Genomic DNA, 23,012 nt, shown 5'->3' on the forward strand with positions numbered 1-23,012 from the left:
AGAAAAAGAAAGGAAAAATCCACACCAAGTAGACTAAAGGAAATAGATTTTAAAAATTATAGTTAATATGTGTGAGATAGTGTGAGATTGAGACATTAAGTCATTTTATTTCCTATGTGTATTATTTTTTCAAAATTTTTATGAATATGCATTGCTTTTACAGTGTCTGCAGTTAAGCTTCATAAAGAAAAAATAAGTTTAAAAAGAGAAAGGTTGGGAGAGCAGAAGCTGTGTAGTGGCCTGGGTCTAGATTATAGACCTGGGTTTCCCAGATTGGCAGGGAATGTAGTGGACAAAGAACAGACTGGATTGACAGTAGATGGCTTTGAGGATAGAATTACATTGCAGAAGTGATTCTTAGACTGAAGTTGTTGAAGGGGAGAGGGGCAGAGTGTTGGAGAGGTAGGGGCAACTGCATTGAAGTTTACTTCATTTATCTTTGCTTTGGCCTCCTGTCCTAGTGTTATGAGAGGAGGGCTAGGGCAGAAAGAACCAAGGTTTCCTGTCCTATTGAATGACCAGCATCAGGACCAACTGGAGAGACCAGGGCAAGACCACAGAAATTCCCAACAGGGTAGAGATGAAGGTTCACTCTAGTAGCTTTGGAAGAAATATATGAAATTTGTTAGTATTATTTTGAAATGCGAAATTTTCCACCCTTTTTCATCACCAAGGAATTCCTGATGTTCTTGCTGAATTTCTATAGTAGAAAGGTAGGTACTTTTAAAAGTACAGCATTTGTCCATTGTATGCACAAGATTTATTTGCTTGTCAGTTGCTGACAATCTCTCCTCAGGTCTGGGCCCCTCTACCAGAAACTTCCAAGTCACACTCCCTTCTTGAAGGCACATGGGCCCCTCCTCCACCTCCAGGATGTCAGGCCATTGGGCAAAGTGCCCAGAAGTCCAAGATCACAGCTGTCTCCCTGAAGGGCATAAGTGAAGACTCCCTCTTGGCCCCCATGCATGTGGTCTGGAGTGGAGTCTCTGCCAGCTTCCCTCCCCTGCAGAGCAGGCCTGACCTGACAAGCTGTCAGTCTGCAGAGCTTGTCCAGAGAAGGGAGGCTTTCTCACAGCAGGAAGAAGGAGCAGCCTGCAGGTGTATGGCATGTTCCTCACTGATGTGCTCTGGAAACAGAGTTATGGGCAGGAATGGAAGGTGTTCCATAGCTCAAGCTTTCTGCTTTTCCTTTCCAGTCACATGAAGAGACAGACTGAGCCACATTGGGACCACCCTTTCCATATGACCTGATGATAGGGAGGTTTATGGTACCTGCTGGTGAATGGAGGCCTGGAATCATCTTAGATATTCTCTGCCCTAATCTTCTTTGCTGGCTTCTGACTTAGACAAATGAGACAAAAGAGAGCATACCTTAAATGTGTGCCTAAGCAATAGTAACTTTAGAGAAGTTGAACACACCTATTTGCTTGAGGAATGCTACTTTGTCTGCCTGGCCCTTGTCAAGAGGCCTTGAAAGAGAGGTGCAAGCCCTTTTATTTCCACTGCTGAGGTAAGTATGAAAAAGTGAACCATGGGACCTTGCACCAGGTTTCAGGGAGGGACAGGGAAGATACATGGTTAGGAAACAGAGTTGGGTATTTGTCTATGAGGGACCAGTATGTGGCCTTAGCCGAGGGTAAATGGCTATGTGATCATAGACTTACCACAAGGCTCTGGAGCTAGAAGAAGTCTTGGCTTTTCTGTCTGAGCTCTTTGTAGAGCTCTCCTTTCTTTCTTAGTTTCAACTCATACAGTCCTTGGCAGGGGAAGGTGATTGAAGATGTTTTAGGTCCTGTGCACTAGTCATCATCTTCAGAACTGAGAAAACAATAGCAGGGTTTAAACTACAGAGAAGCTTTCTTTTCTTCCCAGCACATCTGTGTGAGGACTTTGTGGTGTCCTCTCAAGAGAAGGGGGCAGCTGGCAGGGCCAATGGCCCATGGACCCGGGCCAGCTTGCCTTCTAATGTCATGAAAAATAATGAGGAGGATAAGGCAATTTGGAGGCCTAGTAGCAGTAGGCACTTTGTGAGCAGCCAGGGAGGCTTCAGCTCTATATTCCCCATGTGCCCTTGATTGTATGTGTTGAGGCACTCACTACCAGTTCTCTCCCCTCAAGGTGCTCACAAAGCATTAAGTATGTAACACACACACACCTGGAGGTGCCAAATGCCCAGTTCAGATGGAATAATCTTGTGTCTAGCCTGCTCTCTAGGCCTACTACAATGTGTCAGCCCTGCTCACATCTTGTATATCTCAGAATCTATTCTGATGCTCTCTTCTCTATGGCCCTACATGAATATCTTATTTAATATGTCTAGAATTAAACTCAGCCCCTTCTTTACAGATACATTGTCCCTTCTTCTCAAGACTTAAAACCCCATATTTACTCGTGATTTTCTCTCTCTCATGGCTGCCTCACTTATTCTTTAGATCTGCCAACCCTTTCAACCCTTTATGACTTCTTGCCTGTGTCCCTTCCTATCTACCCATCCCCAGCTTCTTATCTAATGTGGAGGTGCCTACAAAACCTCCTGTCTGGCCTCTCTGGTCCTGCATTACTTCTTTGTAGCTTCCCAGATCTTTTTTTTTTGTACCGGGGATTGAACTTGGGACCTTGTGCTTGCTAGGCAGATGGTGGAACCACTAAGCTAAATCCTGGCCCCAGATCTATCTTCTTAAAAACAGAAAATATTTCAGTCAGTCTTTATATCCCAGAACAGTGACTTAACTGAGGTCTTATTAGGGTCTTATAGTGTCCCTTATAATAGTCCCCTTAATTGAGATTGTAGATAGGAATAATTGAAATCACCAGGAACCATCCTGTGGAACCCCTCCCAATGCTGGTCAGTAAAGTGATCGCTTTAGTACTCAGTGATCTCTGTGTAGATTACCCACATTATAATATTGTACATTTACAATGACTTAGAAAATCCTTCTCTCTGTCACCGAGCTGTGGCCATGGGCCTTATCCCTACCATTTGAGCTGTATGTTCTCAGGGATTTTGACTTTTTAAAATATTAGCTGGAACCAAATGCACCTAAGAGGATAAAGCAGCTGCTGGTACCAAAAATCAGGGCATACCCTGCCAAGCCAAAGGCAGCTGACCTGAACCACAGAGGGTGATGAGCATAAGTGAAGAGTCCTGGCTCCAGCCCAAGCTCAATCCCCAGCTGTATTCTCTTGTGCATAAGTCACTTTTCCAATTTGGCCTCAGATTTTTCAGATGCAAAACAAAGTCCAGTTCTATGATCTGTTTGTCTGGCTTGTTCCTTTTGCTGCTATTTTTTATTTTCAAGGGAATTTGGGAAATTCCTGTACCTTCTCATTTTAGACCACTTATGTTCTTGCTTCATGATAAAAAGGCATCCTTGGGTCTTGGCTAAAAGGATCACAGTGTTAACCTGAGGAGGATTCTTGAAGCTCATTTGATTCAACCTCCTACCTAATGGACATCCATGATAATCATAAAGCAAAGGAAACAGCTGATTGATTTCCTGTCAGACTCTTGGAGCAGAGATGCCCATTGGGTCCCAAGGGCTTAGTGCACTTAGTAAAGATCACCTGACTTCCCTGAGAAGGTATTGAGGGGTCCCTTCCTTGCTAGAGGTAGAAAGAAATGCCTGGTTGAACACCACTGGTTGGGGAAAATGTACTAATAAGCTTCCTTTTTTCTGTCTTTTCCTTTCCATGGGACCTGAGAGACTGAGGGGCCCTCTCTGTGCAGGATGGAGACCTCTCCATGTGTCCTCTTTAGAAGGCCAACTACCTCCCATACACTCAGGAAAAGGCCATTGCTTGGCAGTCTGGATCTAGGTAAAGCCTTCTGTTGCCCCCCATTGGGGCATTATGTACACAGTGATATCCAGGGTAACCCTTACCTTATTCATTGTCTAATAAAAAAAATCAGAGATAGCAATTAATTTGGAGCAATGTTAGGGGAGTTGAGGACCCCAAATAAGTCAAAAGCTTAGGAAGGGAACCATTGAAGAGATGATTGTGAAGTGCTGGCTGGTGGCTGGTCTGAAGTGTTCTGCAGGTAACTGTAGTTTCAGGACCAACAGCCCAGAAGTTTCTTATTCTTTGCAGCTTTCCCAGTTTCCTAAGCCCCATATCTTGGTGAACAGCTTGAACTGAATCCATACATTATTAAGTAATAGGTGGCTTTACCACAGCTGTTTAGTCCAAGCCAGTGTTTCCTAAAGTGGAGTCTGCTCTACTTGCATCAGTACCGTCTTGGGTCTCTTTCAGGAATACAGCCCCAGGTTCAATCTAGACTTCCAGATCCACACAGTAGTGTCCTCAAGCTACACAATTTCTCAGGTCCACAACATGTGTCTTTATTAAAAGGGTGATGTTTAAATGACAAGCAAATGGCAAAAGGAAAATAATTCAGGGCAAATATTTTAAAGAAGCTAATGCTCAAGATACACAGCTGTATCTTCCTTGTGAAGCTATAGCTTCCCCTTCATTAGTTTCTCCTAACTATAATCACATATATATATATATATATATATATATATATATATATATATATATGTATATGTGAGATCAGGATTATGCCAAACTGGGGGTGACTGGAGGGGTTGTGTATGTTCAGTCTTTCTTGGTTTCACAGCTGTGGCTCTTCTCTTTGAGCTGGTTCTATTTCTTACCTCCTCTTTGGAAGGAGTACCCTTGCTTTCTCTTTCTAGTGCTCCTGAACAGTTTCAGACTCATCATCGCCACTCTTTTAGCTCCATTCTTGAAGGCCACTGAATTTTCCAAAGCGTGGGAAATATAAACTCTGAGTTCTCCAGAGTTTCTTTGCCAGTTTATTCTTATGCTTTACCATTGCCTTCCTCCAACTTTCATCAAGAAAAGTAATCGATTTTCTATTAACCTAGAAAAAGAAGGAGATAGGTACACAGGGAAGTGGCAAGAAGATCCTTGTTGGATCCTCAAAGATCCAAGTTGGAATTTTAGCCCCGGTACTTACCAGAAGTGTGACCTTTTGGCAGGTCACAGAAGCTCCTAGGAATTTGTCTCTTTCACTATAAAGCAGAAAGAGGAGATGCCCTTCCTCATGAAATAACACGAAAAACTTCCAGCTCAGTGCCCCACATATAGTCTGAAGTCAGTAAACACTGTACCTCTATTCCCCCACCCTTGCTCTCCTTTTCCACATTTGCTAGGCTATCCTTTCTCTCAGTTCTGCTTGGCATTTCCATCTCTCACCTCACTTCCTATAATGAACAATACCACCCTTGCTTGGTGTGTTTCTATGACCCAAGTTACAAGTACATTATGTCTAATAAGTCAGTTGTCAGAACTAAGCCTGTGGCTTTTCTAAAAATCTACATTCATGCATAATGGTTAAACATTCCCAGACTACACCTAAAATAACTTAGCTCACCACATATACATTTGGAATGAAGAAAAAGAAAGAATGACATTATTTCAATAGTAAGCATAGGAAAAATTACAGCAAAGAGGAGTCCTATTTTTTTCTGAAAAGCTGCTCATGATCAAAAGGAAGTTAAATTAGAAGATGAGGAGCAGGGGGTGGAAGCATTAATAGAGGCTCTGATGTTGAGTTGAGTTCAGGCTGCTCCTAAGGGCTTTGGAGTTGCTGTTTTGGGTTCTTTATTAGCTCTAATTTACTTCAAAATGCATGGTGCTCCCTCTCTCAATGCAGGTGTAAATCCCTGGCACCAATTTTACACTTATCATCCATGATTAGGATTATTTTGGGCTATAAAATGGAACACAGCAGCAAGGAGAAAGTTGAGGGAAAGGAAACGAAATTTTTTTTTTTTTCCCCGAGGTTTAGAAAGAACTGGAAGTAGAGAAGAGAGGGAAATAGGCCCTGGATACCCATGAATTCTGTGAACGGTTTATAGTGGGCAGTGGTACCTAGGAGGGATACAGAGGCACAGCTTCTTCCTCTAATGGAGAAAAAAGATTGAAGTAGAAAAGAGAAACTAAGGCAGGTGGGAGAGTGCTCTTGAGTTTTAGGGGCAGAGTACAGTAACCTTGGGGTAGGTCAGAGATGAGGCTCTCGCTGCCAAGTTAAGTTTGACTGTGTATTTCCCTATTGGGTGTTAGTGTCCCAGGAGTTCCTCCTAGGTGTGTCTATATAGAGACTATCCTTGCACAGTAGGCAAAAGCAATCTGATAAAAATTATTATGCAAGATAAAATTATCCTAAGGGAGTTAAATACAAGTGTGGCTGCTGGAAGATATTAGTTGGTCAGAAGTCAAAACAATAAGGCAACAAATATTTGAGGGCTAGAAAGAGGATTTTTAAGGCAACGTATTAGCTAACCATTGCTATTAAACAAATAATTCTAAAACTTAATGTCTTTAAACAATACACATTTATTGTAGTGTGTGGGTCACAGTGTTTGTGAGTTGGGAGTCCAGACACAGCTTACTGGGTCCTTGATTCATGGTCTGTTGTGAGGCTATGGTTGGGGTATCATCTAGTACTGGGGTCTCACTGAAGATTTGACTAGAGATGGACCCACTTTTAAACTGGCTGACATGGTTGTTGCTAGTGCACCAGGGGTTTTTGAACTAAGTACTTTTGTTCCTTGCTTTGAAGGCCTCTCTAGCATTGCAGCTTAATTCATTAAAGCTAATGAGAGAGAGAGGAAGGGAGCAAGATGGAAGTCACAGTGTAATGTGGCCTAATTACAGAAGTGGCACCTTGTCACCTTAGCCCAGTGCCACAGTGAAGAAGCAGGTCACCAGGCCAGTGTACACTCCAGGAGAGAGGATCACTGAGGGTTATCTCAGGGTCTCCTTGCCATAGTCACGTAGCACTGAGGTGATTAAGGGGATTAAGGGAACTGGCGGTCCATGCTATGCTTTCTGGTTTCACCTATGCTTCTTTACCCATTTTGCCATTAGCCTCCAGTCCTGAAAGATGTGCTTTCTGCTTGCTGTCCTCATGTTACTCATTTTTTCTGACCAACACAGCATCTTCACAGCTGTTCTTCCTCATCAGAGATCTTCATACTGAGTATAAAACACACAAAAAGAAAAATAAAGTGATGGGGAAGAGGTGCAAAGAAGTGCAAAATATAAAGTATTTGTATGGAAAGACTGTCATGGGCTGAATTGTGACCTCTCCAAATTCCTGTGTTGAGGTCCTAACTCCTAGTACCTCAGAACATAACTGTATTTGAGATAAGGCCCTTCAAGGGGCGATTAAGTAAAAATGAGGTCCTGAGGATGACCTATGGCATTATAAAAAGAGGTGAGTAGGGCTCCAGGAGAGATGCCTTGAGCTCATGCACAGAGGATTACCACTTGAGGAGGCAATAAGAGGGAAGCTATTTGCAAGCCAAAGTGAGGCCTCAGAGGAAACCAACCTTAGTTGTAAATGATAGTGAACTTCCAGCCTCCAGAGTTCTGAGAAAATAAATTTTGGTTGTTTATGACCCTCAGTCTGTGCTATTTCATTATGGTAGTCCTTGCCAACTAGTGCACAGAGTATCTTTATTTTAAAATGCTCATTAGCTTTATATATATTTAATAAATACCTTTGTTCCAAGAACTGGATGGGAAGGAGCTAGAAATTTAAAATATGGACCCACCTCCAAGATCTTACCACCCTATAGTTTAAAAGGGATTCAGACAAATCTGAATGTAGTGATGAATGCCACTATATGTATGTGCTATGGGAACAGAGGAAATGGCAATTATATATTGAGGGAATGGTGGAGGTATGGGTGAGCTGCTTCTTAGAGATGGGATGGGGTTCTCAGGAACAATAAGCAAAAGGGTGCATGGAGCCTGGAAAGAGCACAGCGTGAGCACTTGGGCTCTAGAGTCACATGGATCTGAATTTTATTCCAGTTTCACTAGTTGGCAGCTCTTTGACCTTGACCAAGTCAACCTCTCTGTGCCTTAATGTCTCTTCATATTTAGAGTGAAGTTAATTATAATATTGCCTCATAAATTTGTTGTAAGGATTGGATGAATTAATATAGGTGAAAAGCTTAGAGAAATACAAATACTATACAATTATTAGATACTATAATGGCTTCTAAAAGCCAAATCCTATAATGTCATTCCTTTGGATTAAGTTCCTCAGTACTCCTGTAGTAATTCTGTGAAATAAGTTCCAAATTCCTTAGCATAAGGAATTCCTAAGCCCTACCTGACTCCCCAGCCTCTCCTGTGTTCCAGCTCTGCAGAAGGACAGAAGTGCCTGCCAATATTCTCTCCTATCCAGTTGCCTCCACACTTCTAAGGAAAAGCTGGATATTCATGATACAGGTCCTTTGGAAGCCTTTCTGGACCTTCCTACTTCTATAGCCATCTCATTTGGATCTCAATGGACTTAGATTTATATTCCAGTTCTTTTATTTGGTTGCCACAATAGACCAGAGAGACCCTCAAGGCCAGAATGATGTACCCCCCACCAAATTTGTATCTTTAGCATCTAACACATACCAGGCATCCATCCCATCAGTGGTTGCTGAATGGAGGAATTAATTCATAGTAATTTGTATATAGTACTAGGGTGTCTGAGACATGTATCTGAGTGAGGATGAGTCAGAAAAGCGGGATTTTGAAGGGATAGGTCTGTATAAATGCATTTAAATGAGAAGGAGGAGCTAGCTGAGTATAGCTAGCAACCATCTTCATTTTCCCATTTATGGAGTTCTTGAAAATGCTTCAATATGCTACCAAAACTTGACTCATGCTAACACCAAAGCTTGTCCTACTTATCCTGCTTACTTTAGGTTCCTTGCATATCTTTCCCTTCCTGGTTGAAAAAGAGACCCACTTGGCCTTCATTTCTTCCCTGCCACCTCTGTATTTCTCTTAAAGCTCCAGTTGAAGTTCCTCATTGTGGAGCTCTGTACTTGCTTTTTACTGGCAGGTCTGTCTGGTGCTGGCTGGAGGGTGATTAGCAGTTCCTCCAGTGTTTGTTCCTTCCTGTTCCTCCAGTCAGCCTCACTTCCACACCTGGGGCATAGGCAGCACTGTCTACCTTCTGTCTTGCTCTGGGGAGCTGCCTTATAAACCCACAGAGCAAGACAGTGATGGGGAGAAGAGGATCATGCAAATGCCAGGGCCAGGGCAACCCAAGAGCCAAGTGTCAGCACCCTGGTCATCAGCACTCAGATGGCAAAAGTGCCCCTTCTCTGTGCCCAGCTACCCCTCCACCTTTTTGCTATCAAGGCCACTGGTGCACTTGCTGCACCTGGTGTATCAGCAGGTTCAGTACAGCAGGTAGATGCTGATTGCTAAGGGATGGAGGCAGACCTGTGGGATCTGCCCCTGAGCCACGAGAATTGCACTCTAAGTCAGGTTAAGAATGGCAGAGACAGAATCTTAACCTCCTTACAGTCATGCTTGGTTAGTTACCTTGAATCAAGTTACCTGGCTGAAGGGTCAGCTTGTTTACTATGGCTGCCTCATCAGTAGAAAAAGCTGTGTTCAGTGGAGGCTATTCATAAGACCCTGAGGAAAAGTTACTAAAGAGTAGATTAAGACTCCTTTGAGCAATAGTAGCACAAGTACAGCATTTTGGACCTTTAGTCACTTGAAAACATTTGCCATAGTAAAGTACATGGATTCCAGAGGCAGACTTCTTGGGTTGAACCTTGTTTTTGCTGTGGTTTGAATGTGTCCCCGAAAAGAAAAGCTCGTGTCATGGAAACTTAATCTCTGAATTCATATATTGATGGCATTTTGAGGGGGAACTTTTGGGAAGTAAAGTAATTAGGGATAGATATGGTCATGGAGATGAGCCCAATGATGGGATTAGTGCTTTATCAGAGGGAAAGCATACTTGTTCTGCCTGACACTGTCTGCTACATTATGACATAGCTGAAGGCCCTCATGAAGGCCCATCATGAGATGGTGGTCTCATGCTTTTGGACTTCCTAGCCTCTGAACTGTAAAATTAAATCTATTGTTAATAAATCACCTAGATTGTGCTATTTTGTTATAGCAACAGAAAATGGACTAAGATAGTTCTATTCCTTTCTCTGTTGCTCAGTGTTCCCAGTTGTGCTATGGGGGTAAAAGCAGTAGCAAACACCATAGGACTGTAGTCAGGATTGAATGAGTTATTATTTTACAGATGCTTCCAATCAGAAGCATGCTTAGCAAATGAGTAATATATGTTATTTCAAAAGTCTTCTTATGTGTCTAGGAGGAGGGATCTTGTCATACAGCACAGAGTATACACAGTATCCAAACAGAGCCTGTTGCAAGATAACGTCCTGCAAAAACTGTTCACTTGACCAGAGCTGAGTTTAATATACTTGTTCCTTTTTCTCCAAAAATAAAAAGTCCTCTTGCAGTTCCCCTAGAGAATCTCTCTGTCCAGCTCAACACAGCTCACAATTTGACCATTAAAATAACTTATTCCTTTGATGTCAGATTTTTTCGTGAGGCCTTATCAGTCCTTCAAGACTGAGTGTATGCATTCCTCTTCAGTGGGGGTTTTGACAGAGGTGATTATGGAGAGAGTATGGGGACACTTATTCTCCCAGCAGGGGAGGGGCAGACAGAGGAATGATGGTGAATGATCCTTTCAAGAATCCAAGAATCCACGATGATTTATTTTAAAGATTGATCTTGATGACATGGCTACACTTTCCAGAGCTCATGTCGATGTGGGTGAGGATATCTTTCTGAAAGACACAGGAATTAGGACCTTGGGTGTGTGGATCATGCTTTCTTTAAAGAAATTCCTGCTTTCTGGGAATGGACCTGAGGCTCTGTAGCACGCTCCTCTCTCTATCCCTTAAAGAAATAAATATCTTCTATTTAGAGATGCCCAGGTAACTCTAATATTAAGGCATACTATCAAGAACAGAGTGAGAGCAAGATAGGGTTCCACATCAGGTTTGCTCAATTTGGCATTTTTAAAAAAATTTGTTACCCAGATGGAGGCTTCTGTAGTATGCTGGCCACCCACTTCACACCGGGGGGTGAGAGGGAAAATGAGACAAGCATTCCCTGCAGCTTTCCATCTGCTCATCAGCCGAAGTCCCTAAGCCTCTGGTATATAGAGGTCTCTTCAACCAGGCTTTGGCTAACCTGGAAACTTGGTGCTGGAAACAGAACGGAGGTGGGCCACGAATGACACAGTAATAAGCCAGTTGTCCCTGAATATCCTTAGCAAGGCATGTGTAGACTGATGGATAGATAAGCTTTAAGTAGGTTGTTTGGACTATCAAAGTGGATTGGAGTAAAAGAAGGAGAAGCCAATTTAGTCTATACTATGGGGGAGATTTGTATTGTAAGTGACTATTAGAGAATTACAAGGTGAGCATTTTTAAGATTTTTATTTGAAAAGGAGAAGAACTAAATGAATTTGTTGAAGGGTAATAGGATATTGGAACAAAGAAATATTAGGGAAAATCTTTTCACCTGTTCCCAGTAGTGTGGCTAGACTGGAGGTCTTCAACCCTGATTGCAAATGGAATATTCTGGGAAAAAATTTTAAAACCACCCAAGGTGAAACTGAAGTCAGCAAACAGGCAAGCAGGCAAACAAACCAACCATGCATGGGTACCATTCCAGGACCACTAGTGAGACTTAACAGGCTAAAGTCTGAGCATCGTATTTTCATATGCAGCTAGGGATGACTTACAAGGCTTAGAACAGATTTCACTATACTCAGGATCATGTGGGGGCATTTAAAAAAATGTAGACTGTTGGTTCTCATTCTAGAGACTCTGATTTAGTAAATCTGGGATTGGAAGAGAAATCTGCATGTTCTAAAGTGCTGCCCAGACAGACAAAATTCTGCAGTGCTGTTGCTGGGTTGGAGGGTGTGGACATTCTAGATGGCAAGAAAATGGTCATAAGGGGCTAATGGTGATAGAAGAGAAAAGCTTATAGGGAAAAAGACATTTCTGAAAAGATTTCCCTTCAGACCAAAAGCTGCTGTAGTTAATATCATTATCCCCTCAGCCTGGCTGGTTCTGACAGAAATTGGTGTCTAGCATGTGAATTAGTCACTTAATTACATTTACCTTCAGCTTGTCTTGGACTCTGCCAGCATAGGCAGTGGGATTTATAATCGAGAAAGGGAAGTACTTTGGACAGGGGGAATGAGAGCAGCTAGAGCAGGTGTTTCAGAGGGGAGGAGTATGTTCTTTATCACCTGGTGTCAAGAGCTGTGAAGTGTTAAGGTCTGAGATTTTACCTGCACACAAGCTAACCAGTTAGCCTGCCAGTTTTATAGATGCTGACAGAAGATATGAGACTCCTGGGTCAACAACAAAGGTCTTAACCACTCATGGGAAGCAGGCAGCATGAATTTCAGCATATTTGTGTTGATTCCCCTTGCTTCCAAGTCCCACAGGGGCAATGCATAATGGCCCAGGTAGATGCTGCATGTGCAGTGGGTTTTTTGTCACAACTGAGGGACCCTAAGCTTAGGAAACTCTAGTCTATTAAAGGAGCTACTAGCAAATCTGCCTAACTTATTTTCCCAGAGGGAGAATTACCTTTGTTATATTTATCATCAAATAAATCTTTCCTCTGGAGATAATATCTGTATCTTCCAAGGCTATTCACTATATGAACATCCTTGAAAAGATAATCTGGGAGAAAAGCTGTCAGGGTCTTGGCTTATAAGAGGTACAGAAATGTAAGAGACCGTGGAGACTTGCCTCCCAATACCTAACTCCTGACTTGTCCCACAAATGGGAGCTATTTTGGTTTTCTTGCTATATATCACATGCATCAAAGAAAACTGAGCATACTTGTTAGCTTTGGCATGGAATGGAGAGGGTTCTGAGGTACTAATCAAGGGCCCATAAATGTTGAAGTTTGAGAATATGTTATTATAGGTGATGTCAGCTTGTGCTTTCCGAGCATGCAGTGGATTCCAGAAGATTTGGAAAAGCAAGATGGGGCCAGAGGTAACAGTGCTCCTCCCCGTGACCACGTAATTCTTGATGCTGAAAAGTCAGATAGGAAAGATTGTGTAAAGAGCAACATACACGCAAGACTATGTATAATAAACAGAGCTTTACAGTTCACAAAGTACTTTTCCAAATTACCTCATTTTCTGTGTTTTGTGCTTATGGTACTGAGGAAATTTAGGAAACAAGATTGAATAGAAACAGGTCAGATTCCACTTAAACCAAAAAACAACTTCTAAATAGGATTGGAAGATGGTAAAGGGCTGGGATGAAGAAGAAGAAGAGAGGAGAGGAGAGGCGAGCTGAGGGCATTTGGGCAGACAAAGCTGTGTGAAAGGCCAGAAGCTGAGATATACAGGAGCTTCAGGTGGTTGGCCTTACTACTTCTCCTCTGAGCCCTTCCTGGGCTTCTGACTTTTTTCAAGGAGTTGTACACTGGAATGCTGTCATCTCTCTTCAAGACCCTACCTGTGCCCCTTTTCACTCTTTTCAACCCTGCCATCCATCTGTGGGGAGGTTACTTGGAGCAGAGACCAAGTTGAAGCTGAGATTGACCAGATCAGACTGCACACACTGGCCATGTGTTCCATTTTTCTCTTGGTGACCCCAAGATAATGGTGGTGTAAAATGACACCATTTTATTAGGCTCATGAATTTGTGGGTCAAGAGTTCAGGCAGAAGCTGGATGTTGTGGCATATGCCTGTAATTCTATCACTCTGGGAAGCTGAGGCAGAAGGATAGCAAGGTCAAGTCTCACATGGGAAACTTAGACCCTGTCTCAAAATAAAAAAGAAGAAAAGGCTGGGAATGTAGCTCAGTATGAAGGCCCTGGGTTCAATCCCTAATAACAGGAAAAGGCAGAATAGAGGCAGGGATGGGCCATCTCTACTCTACAATGCCTGGGACCTCAGCCCAGGTAGCCTAGATTTATTTTTAAAGGAGAAAAGGTTTATTTTGGCTCACAGTTTATAGAGGTTTCAGACCATAATTGGCTGGCCCCAAGGGAGGGTGGCACATGGCAGAAGGGCACCACAGAGCAGAAGACAAGCAGCAGCAGCAGCAGCAGCAGGAGCAACAGCAGCAGCAGCAGGAGCAGCAATAGCAATAACAAGAATTAAGGGACAGAACCACATCTCTTTTTGTCCCTTATATCTTACCTAGGCTACCCGCCCTTAGGGTGAGTAGCACTCAAAGCCTTAATCCTAGCATCGCACCTTGAATCAATCCCAGCATCACATCCTTGATCCCAGCAGCACAAACCCTAGATCCAGCCACCTCAGAAAAGCCCCAGCTGACTGCATGAGGTTTGGGGTGGGGGTGGTGGCGGGGGTGGATATCTAGACACAAGCCATAACATTCTGCCCCTGGCCCCCCAAAGACTCATGTACATTCCTTTATGTAAGAGGCATTTAGTTTACCTCCAAGAGTTGCTGAAGTCCTAACAGTCTCAGCATTGCTGAAAAGTCCAAGTTCCAAGTCTTCTCTGAGATTTAGGGCAAACTTAGCTGCAAGCCCCTGTACAAATGAAAAGAAAGTTAAACATTTCCAACATTCAATGGCACAAGATAGACATTACCATTCCAAAAGGTACAGTGAGGGAGATAGAAAGGAATGGGAACAAAGCAAGTCCAAAGTTCAGCAGGACAAACATTAATCCCAGTAGTTCCATGTTCAACATCCAAGGCAGTCTGTGGCAAGATGTGAACTCCAAAGGGCTTGGGTGGCTTTGCCCCATGGCACTGCTGGTGGTTGTAGCTCCCACAGCTTCTCTCTTGGGCTGACTCTGCTCTCTCCTTGCAGTTTTTCTCAGATATTCCACATTCCTTCTCCAAATTTCTGGGGTCTCCACTGCACCTTTGGCTTCACACACAGCTTCGAACCCTGCCCTCTCAGGGGCACACTGCCTGGCCTCCCAGGTCTTCTGAAATCTGAGTGGGAGCTTCCTGACCCCACAACTCTTGCATTCTGCATGCATCTAAAACCAGCACCACTTGGATGATGCCAGGGTCTGCTGCTGGCTGTAACAGTAGCCAGGCTTCCTTCTCTCTTGGCTGTAGGGAGGTCATGTGTCTGCGTCACTGAGCACTATGAACCCAATCCTGAGGAATAAATTCTTTAGGCTGCCACCATTCTGGAACATGGTGCTCTGGAGAACTCTTCTCAAAGCAAAGTCTTCCACTTTTGCAACTCTGAGGCTGCAAAGGCTGAGTCCTACTGGTTATTGTGATATCCTCAGGCCATCTTTTCTGTTGTCTTCTTCTGAAATAATTGGCTTTTTCTTGCTAGTCTTTTCAGTGACCAATTTCTCCTCTGTTCCATCTTTACAGCCTGCAACATTACTAGAGCTTCCTTACTGGTCAAACTCAAAATATTTTAAATCATTCTGCTGGGCTCTCTGTTCTTGATTCTTAACTAGTGTTTCAGTTCTGCCTATAGCTATAATATACATGAGAGTATACATATATACTCTTAACCTAACCACTCAACACAATACTTTATCTCTGGTAAATATGTAGGGCTTTCTCACCACCAGCAACCAATTAGATCTATTCATTAATGGACACTAACTGGGTGCCCTATAAATCAATTCAATTCTGACACTGTCTACCTGGGGAAAGTCTCACAAGTGCTCCCCACTTCAAATACCAATTACATGTCCCAAGTTGGAACCTGTGTTTTTGACCAGCTGGCTAAAAATTGGGGTTCACACCAACATCTTCAGGATCAATCACTTTGCTGGAGCAATTCACAGAACTCAAGGAAACATGTACGCTCAGTTACCATTAAGGATTTTACAGAGGATATGGGTTAATATCCAGATGGAGGAGCCACATAGGGCAGAGCATGTGGCACAGAACACAAGCTTCCTGGCCTCTCAAGAAACCTCATGTTCTGGACCCACCCTCTTGGGATTTTATGTAAGCTTCATCATGTAGATATGATTGATGAAGTCATCGGCCATTGGTAATCAACTTAATCTTCTGGCCCTCTCCTCACCCTCTCCAGTGGGGGGAGGGTCTGAAAGCCCTGACACTTTAATCTTCCGTGATCTTTCTGGTAATAAACCTCTATTCTGAAACTATCTAGGAGCCCCCAGACACCAGTCATCTCATTAGCATAAAAAACCAGAGATTAAATATGTATTTAATCTAAAGACTATATATCTAATCCAAAGACTAAATATATATTTCATAATATTACAAGCTACATTCCTCCCTGACTTCCTATCTCCTCTCTTCCATAACATTATGTCTTCATGGTTGGAGTTTTGTGATGCTTTTTTCATGCCATATCTGGTGTCTGGGCTGGAGCAGCTGGGCTGGGCAGCCACCTGTCTTTATGTGGTCTTCATGTGGCAACTTGGACTTCCTCACAGCATGGTAGTCTCAGTGTAGTCAGACTTTCCTATGTGATGGTCAACTTTCCCTGGTGTGAGTGTTTTAAGAGCACTCAACAAAGGTGCAAGGCCTCAGAAGTCCCAGCATGTCTCTTCTGCTGCATTCTATGTGTCAAGCAAATCATTAAGACCAACCCAGATTCAAGGGAATGGAAATTAAACTGTTTCTTTTCTTTCTTTTTTTGGGGGGGGGGTACCAGGGATCGAACTCAGGACTTTGCGCTTGCAAGGCAGGTGCAAGGCTCGTGAGGCAGGCGGGGAAACCACTGAGCTAACTCCCTGGCCCTAGACTGTTTCTTTCTTTTTTTTTTTTTTTTGGTACCAGGGATCGAACTCGGGTCCTTGCGCTTGTGCAGCAGGCAGCGAAACCACTGAGCTAAATTCCCGGCCCCTCTAAACTGTTTCTTAATGGGAAAACTAGTCAACAATTTGTAGCCATTTTTAATCTACCACACTAAGTTTTGGCAAATCAACCTGTATCTCCTGTGAGGGGCCTGTGTGTTTAATATATATGGTAACGCCAGTGGGACTATCAAGAAAGTTTGAGAGACACTATTACAGACTAAATTGTGTTTCCCTTAAAATTCTTATATTAAGCCATAACTCACTGAGTGTAACTGTATGGGGAGACAATGCCTTTAAAGAGGTGATTACGGTGACATGAGGCCATTAGAGTTGTCCTTATCTAATATGACTCTGTCCTTATGAAAAGAGAAAATTTGACACACAGAGACACCATGGGTGTGCAAGGCATAGAAGGTAGACCATGTTAGGACAGAGCAAGAAAGAGATCATCTGCCAACCAAGAAGAAAAGTGGCATAAGAAGCCAAATCTTTGTCTTAGACTTCCAGCTTTTAAAACTGAGAAAGTAAATTTCTGTTGTTTAGGTCCTTGGCCTGTGGTATCTAGGCAGTTACCTTTTTGTTCCTTTTAGTAAGTTAAAAAGTGATATTTATATAAAGAGTTCTAAAGAAATTGGAAGATGCTTATGGTAAAATGCCAAGCCAAAAGAACTAAGATGTAAAAATAGATAAACTTTATAAGCTCAACTACATAAAAAGGCATAAAAATATTGGTTAAAGTGAAGAAAAAAGGAAAACAATACAACTAATACACAATTGTCAAGAACTGACTGTTAAACTAAACATTAGGTTTGTCTTCGGTTACATAGCATAAAACATATTCTCTTCAAAATTCCAATGTGTGTACTTCACTTCTTTATTGACCTGGCCTAGAGTCTGTTTGATAATTTGACCAAATTTTTGCCCACTTCCTGCTACTCCTAGATTGCTTTGTCTTCAGATTCATTCTCCCAAATTCTGTTCTTCCCTGTTTTGCAGGGAGCCACCTCTTGCAAGCTGCATTTCTTAAGCTTCATGAATACTACATTATGACTGAGTTTGGCTCATAGAAGGCACTAGTGGGAGATTAAATGTGAGAAGGAAAGGGGATGCTCCCTGCCTTCTCTGACCAGCACATTATCTGGGTGAAGAAATGAGGCTCTGCTCTCTTGGTTCTAACTTATATGATATGGCCTGGCTTCTGGTAAACTCTGGATTTTCGCTCCGTCCTATCACCTGGGTAACCAATTTCCTGAATTGAATTCCCTGTTTTTAATTTCTAGAGTAATTTTTCGTTTTCTGGTTAGACCCTGAGTGATATACTTATTCCGTTTTCTCCTAATATAAATAACAACTTTCATCTCTCTATTCCCAGGTCAGTGCCCACTAATTCTATAAATAGAATCCAATTTAACATTCACTCAAATTTTTTTAAAGTGCAGTTTCTGGCATTTCCAGAAAGAAAACTAAATGAAACAAATATCAACCTTTTGTAGTTCAACCTGGCAATGACAAAGTTTAATCTTTGGTATATTTTCTTCCAGTCTTGTTTTCCTTTTTTTTTCTTTATTTTACCCAATATTTTTATGTCTTTTTTATGTAGTTGAGCTCACAAAGTATATCTATTTTTATATCCTATCTCTTTTAGCTTGGCATTTTATCATAAGCATCTTCCAATTTCTTTAGAATTCTTTTATATAAACGTCACATTTTAACTTGCTAAAGGGAATAAAGAGGTAGAATTAGGATTCTTAGGAAATTTTGTACACCAAAAGAGTATGTCTACTATGTTTTTCATCTGTTTCTCGAACTAGTTGCTCAGTAGGCATTCACTAAGGCTTTACAGTGGCCTTAGGGTAGAGGGAGAAGGAAGAGGATCTGGGAGCAGGAATTGGCTAGGAAGCTGAGAGGACACATACGAGGCTATTGGAGAACAACAGAAGATAAAAAGAAATAAATTGCTAGGTGGAGTACTCCATACTGTAAGTGTAATAGGAAAAAAAGAAAGAGGAGGGAGAGATCATATGAACTAATCTGGTCTCCAAAAGTCTCTTCCTGTGATGTGATCAAAATGGTGAGTACACCATGGACCTGGAGGAGGGGGAAGAGCCTCCAGGAAAAGGAGGGTAATAGATTGGGGATTTTAATGGGTAGCCCTGTTAACCCTGGCTCTGTCATTGCTACTGTCTTTGTAATGATAGGAAAGCCCCAACCAAGGCTTCAGTTGCTTGCTAGTACAGTGATGATGAACCTTTCAGAGCTTTCAGTGATAACAAACAGCTGGCTGCAGCATGTGTGCCATAGGTTTGCCACCGCTATAAGTAGTTCTACCTATTTTGTGGAACACAATGCCCTCTCCCAGTCTCCCTAGCACTTATGGGGCAATGTGGCTTCTCAGATTTTAGCCTGACCCCATTCCTTTTGTGGGTGGGTCCTTATCTGAAGCTCTGTGAGAAGTTTGTGTGTTGGGAGATATGAAGTATGTTCAATAAGGACACATGTTTGACGACCCAGAGATGGTTGGTAGACCTGAAAATTTAAGACAAGAAGGTAGTGATAGTAAGGAGGAGTGGTTGGGGGAGTGGCAAGTATGAAAAAATATGTATGTGATTGTTGCAAGTTTTGCAGACTGGTGCAAATGCTTATGGTGGCAAATACCTTTGGGATCTGCTTGCAAAGCTGGCTTATTTCTGCTAGGAGAAAGTCAGGGAGAAGAATTAGTGAGGAAGTTGCAACTTAGAAAGAAACTATATACACACACTCAGAGGTGTGAAGGAACTTTGACTGTAGCCCCATCTTAGTGAAGTTTTCTCCTGGAGCTCAGCCAATGTATTGAGACCCTGGCACACCTCTTGGGGCCTCATTCTTCCTCCCATAAATGAACTTGCCGAAGACCTGCAATGTGACCTGAATCTCAGGAGGCTGCCTGCTCTAGCCTGACAGGCCATCCAATTCCAGTTGGAGGGATCAAAGGATGGGGCATGTAGAAGTGATTTGGCAATGGAGGGGAAGGATCCTGGGAGCTGGCACTGACTTTCTAAGAGCCATAATACAGAATGTTCCATTTGTGGCATCCCCTCCTAAGGCTCCCCTCTGTGTTAGGGTGGGACAGTAAAAGTCATTCCCTACTCCTCCACACAGGTCAAATGGAGTCACTTGTCTTGTCCAACTTGGCCTGAAAGTGGAAGATCTTAAAATACAGAGACTCACTGAATCAATGCCCTCACATTTGTTATTCTGGGGCACAGAATTGGCTCTGCAAGAGCCCATCTTTGCCTCCACTTGAATATACCTCTTGACTCCATTGTTTGGATAACAATGAGAAGCTGAGTTTAGCAGCTGAGCGTGGGGTGCTTTGTCCATGTTTCTGCACAAAAGGACAGCTGCTGGAGCCTGGAAAAGCCTACCTACCTGCCAGAAATCTAATTTCAGACACTTGCATCTAACTCGCCTGTATTCTAGCGCACTCCTGTAATTGTTTTAGTTCCTGTCAAAAGTGATTATTTGTCACGAGAGAAGAAAAAGCTCCACAGATAGAAAAGGGAAGAAAACAGGGATCTTTCTTTTATCACCATCTTTATCCTGAGAGCTTGGAGCTGTTTTTTTTCTACCGGTCCACTCTGAAAATATGGAAAATAAATGGGAAAGAGTTAGAGTGTTTTCCACGGCTTTACTTGTCTTAACTCAGAACCCCTAAAATTGCCCCTCAGTGATGTCAGCGCAATGTATGTGACCCCTTGCTGATTAGTGTGGCAGGAACGAGCATTCCTGATGCACTCATTTAATTCCTGGGCCCAATGAGGTTGTCCATCTCAGACAGAGATGAGGTGCAGGTGGAGTCCTTCTCAGGTTTGTCATCCAGGTAGAGGCTATCTTAAAGGCCTGTTGGGTATGTTAGGTGCTCTTCCTGTGAGCAGGCCTGCTATAAATATTATTGATAATGCTAATAGTAACGGAGACTGCTGCTGTTTTTGGATTGGATTGGAGAGGCTCAAATACTGGTTCATGGATGGAAGAAGAGAGAAAAGGGCAGGGTTGAGGCAGGGGCAGCAATGATAGGCAGGGATTTTTATAAGCTCACATCAAAGAAATTCCTCAGGAGCTCATTTCTCTTGGAATTCTCTATTTTTGGTATTGAAATTAGTCTTTCTTTTCTTCAGTTCTGAGGGGGAAAGTCACTTCCTGTTTTTTATTTCTAAATCATCTTGTTTTTGTAGTTATCTACATGCATATATGAAACATATGTGAACATAAATATATGTATAACAAAAATAAAGCATACATACTTAATAATGTTTTAAAAACTGGAGCACATTGTAAATATCTTTCAGTGTAATTACATTTCTAGACATTATTTTCAATGGCTTAAAATATTATGTCTTACAGATGCATCTTGATAATGATAGCTAACATTTTTGGAGTGCTTTCTTGCTCTACAATTATCTAGGAACATGTCAGGCTCTGCGCTAGGTAATAACATTAGAAGGCAGGTGGTGTCCTCATTCCCATTTACAGGTGAGGAAATAGAGGCTTAAAGAATTTAATTTTCTACAGATTACACAATTCTTGAAGGACAGAGCTGGGGTTTAATCTAAGTATTCTGGTTTTAGAACCCATACATCTAACAATGACATTATACTACTTTCATGAAGCTTTTTATCTAGTTTTTGTTATTGTTGTTGATTTTTGTGGTACTAGTGATTGAACCCAGGGTCTTCATACTGAGCTACATCCTCACCATTTTTTGAGACAAGGTCTCATTAAATCACTAAGTTGCTCAAGGTAAGCATGAACTTGTGATCCTCCTGCCTCAGCCTCCCAGAGTGCTAGAATTACAAGGACACACCACCATGCCAGGCTTGGATTATATAATTTTTAATTTGATTTTCTGAATATCCATGATATTGGGGGAAGGTATCTGCCTCCTCCAGGTCCCCTCATCAGGACTAGCTCCCTTACTCATCAAGCCCTTACCTCTGACCTCTGACCTCTGAGAGTATCCCAGTGACCCAGAACACTGTCTGCTTCCTCTCAAGTTGATGCTAACCAGCTTTCACTTCACTTTTGTTTTCTGAATTCCACACTCTGTGAAATCATCCCTAGACTTTGTCCCCACCCTTAACTTTCCAGTGGTGGGGCCCTTCCAGTGTGGGTGACATTTTCTGCTTGTTCTTTCCTGGATCACCCTCCAGCTCAACTCAGCATCTCCATTGCAATCTCCTGAACATTGTTCACTCTTATGCCATTTCCAAGACCTGGCTTTGCCCAAGCCCTTCAGCAGGGACCTAAGAGGGCAGAACTTGCCTGCTGCCCTGATTCCAGCCCCTTCACTTCTGTTCATTGGAAGAAATTTATCAGAAGGCTTCTCATTTTTCTTGCTATAGAACTTTCTCCAGGAAAGTTCTTTCTATCTGCCAGCTAATTTTCATCAGTACATCGTTAAAGATGGCCCCCTACATGTTCTTTTGCATCACCCACTCTAGCTGCTGGCAGTGTTTCTCATCAGAGTTTCACCTATAACTGCCTCTTGCTCCACACTTACTGAGTCAGGTAACAGTTCATGGATTCATTCTCTGCACCCAGATTCAGTTCTTCAGGCACCATACAATTTTTAAAAGGCATAATACTGTGGATATACAGAGAAAGAGACACGGAACAGTGAGGCATTGCTTCTCTTTTAAGCTAGATTTCAGGGTTTATGTCACATGGAGGGAGAAGGTTAGATATTGGATGGCAAAGGAATTCTTTTCTTGCTTATTCCTAAAGGCGACCGCACCATGGATAAGCCTAGATTTGATTCCACACTTCATAACCAAGTATAGATAAAACCACTTAAAAAAAAACTTCTATAAGCCCAATTTTCCTCATCTGAAAAGGGGATAATATCCACTTAAGTTTATTGTGAAGGCTAAATTTAAAGAAAATACATGTCAAGTTCTTTTGCTTTCCACAGCTTACTGCACAGTAAGTGCTCAATGTTTTTTATTAAAGGCTTTGGGGTGAGAAGGATCAAGAAAATATTCATGTTCTCACTGTTCTAAATGCTTCTTTGTGAGGAGGACAGCTGGGATTTGCCTGTCTGAGCTATTGGGGGGTTCTCTCAGGGAGGGTAACAGCCCTAAAATAAAAGTATATGCCCTGCTCTGGACTAGGAGTTTCTTATCCTGTGTCTATGAGTAGGCTTTTTGGGAGTCTACTAAACCCTTATAATTGTACAGAAATATTGTGGAGATATATATATATAGTAGTTTACCAGGGTAGAAGTCTGTGGCTCTCATCAGATTCTCAAAGGGGTCATTGATTCCAGAGAGGATGGAAGCCACTGTTCCAGGGGGCTCCTGTGACTCCTTGCACTCTTGTCCTCCATCAGCAGTGGCTATGA

The 23,012-nt window shown here is 42.4% G+C and overlaps 1 protein-coding gene and 1 long non-coding RNA gene across 39 annotated transcripts in view; one reads left to right on the top strand and one right to left on the bottom strand.

The window, feature by feature from the left end:
• Positions 1 to 14,807, bottom strand: part of LOC106009787 (uncharacterized) — a 29,205-nt gene extending 14,398 nt beyond the window's left edge. For 7 of the 13 annotated variants that reach the window (XR_015450668.1, XR_015450679.1, XR_015450672.1 and 4 more), the window contains exons 1-4: positions 14,310 to 14,787; positions 4,979 to 7,002; positions 4,656 to 4,882; positions 1,665 to 1,818 (exon numbers count right to left, since the gene is read on the bottom strand). This is a non-coding gene — a long non-coding RNA (uncharacterized LOC106009787). Of the gene's footprint in view, positions 1 to 1,664; positions 1,819 to 4,655; positions 4,883 to 4,978; positions 7,003 to 14,309 lie in introns of all 13 variants that reach the window. The other 6 variants (XR_015450678.1, XR_015450671.1, XR_015450664.1 and 3 more) reach the window with 5 other exon arrangements.
• Positions 1 to 23,012, top strand: part of Kalrn (kalirin RhoGEF kinase) — a 698,268-nt gene that overhangs the window by 150,621 nt on the left and 524,635 nt on the right. The window lies entirely within an intron of this gene.

Source organism: Heterocephalus glaber, unplaced genomic scaffold (assembly GCF_053883595.1).
Source record: "Heterocephalus glaber isolate CG9 unplaced genomic scaffold, H.glaber_assembly_v1.0 deba00000122, whole genome shotgun sequence".
NCBI lineage: Eukaryota > Metazoa > Chordata > Mammalia > Rodentia > Bathyergidae > Heterocephalus > Heterocephalus glaber.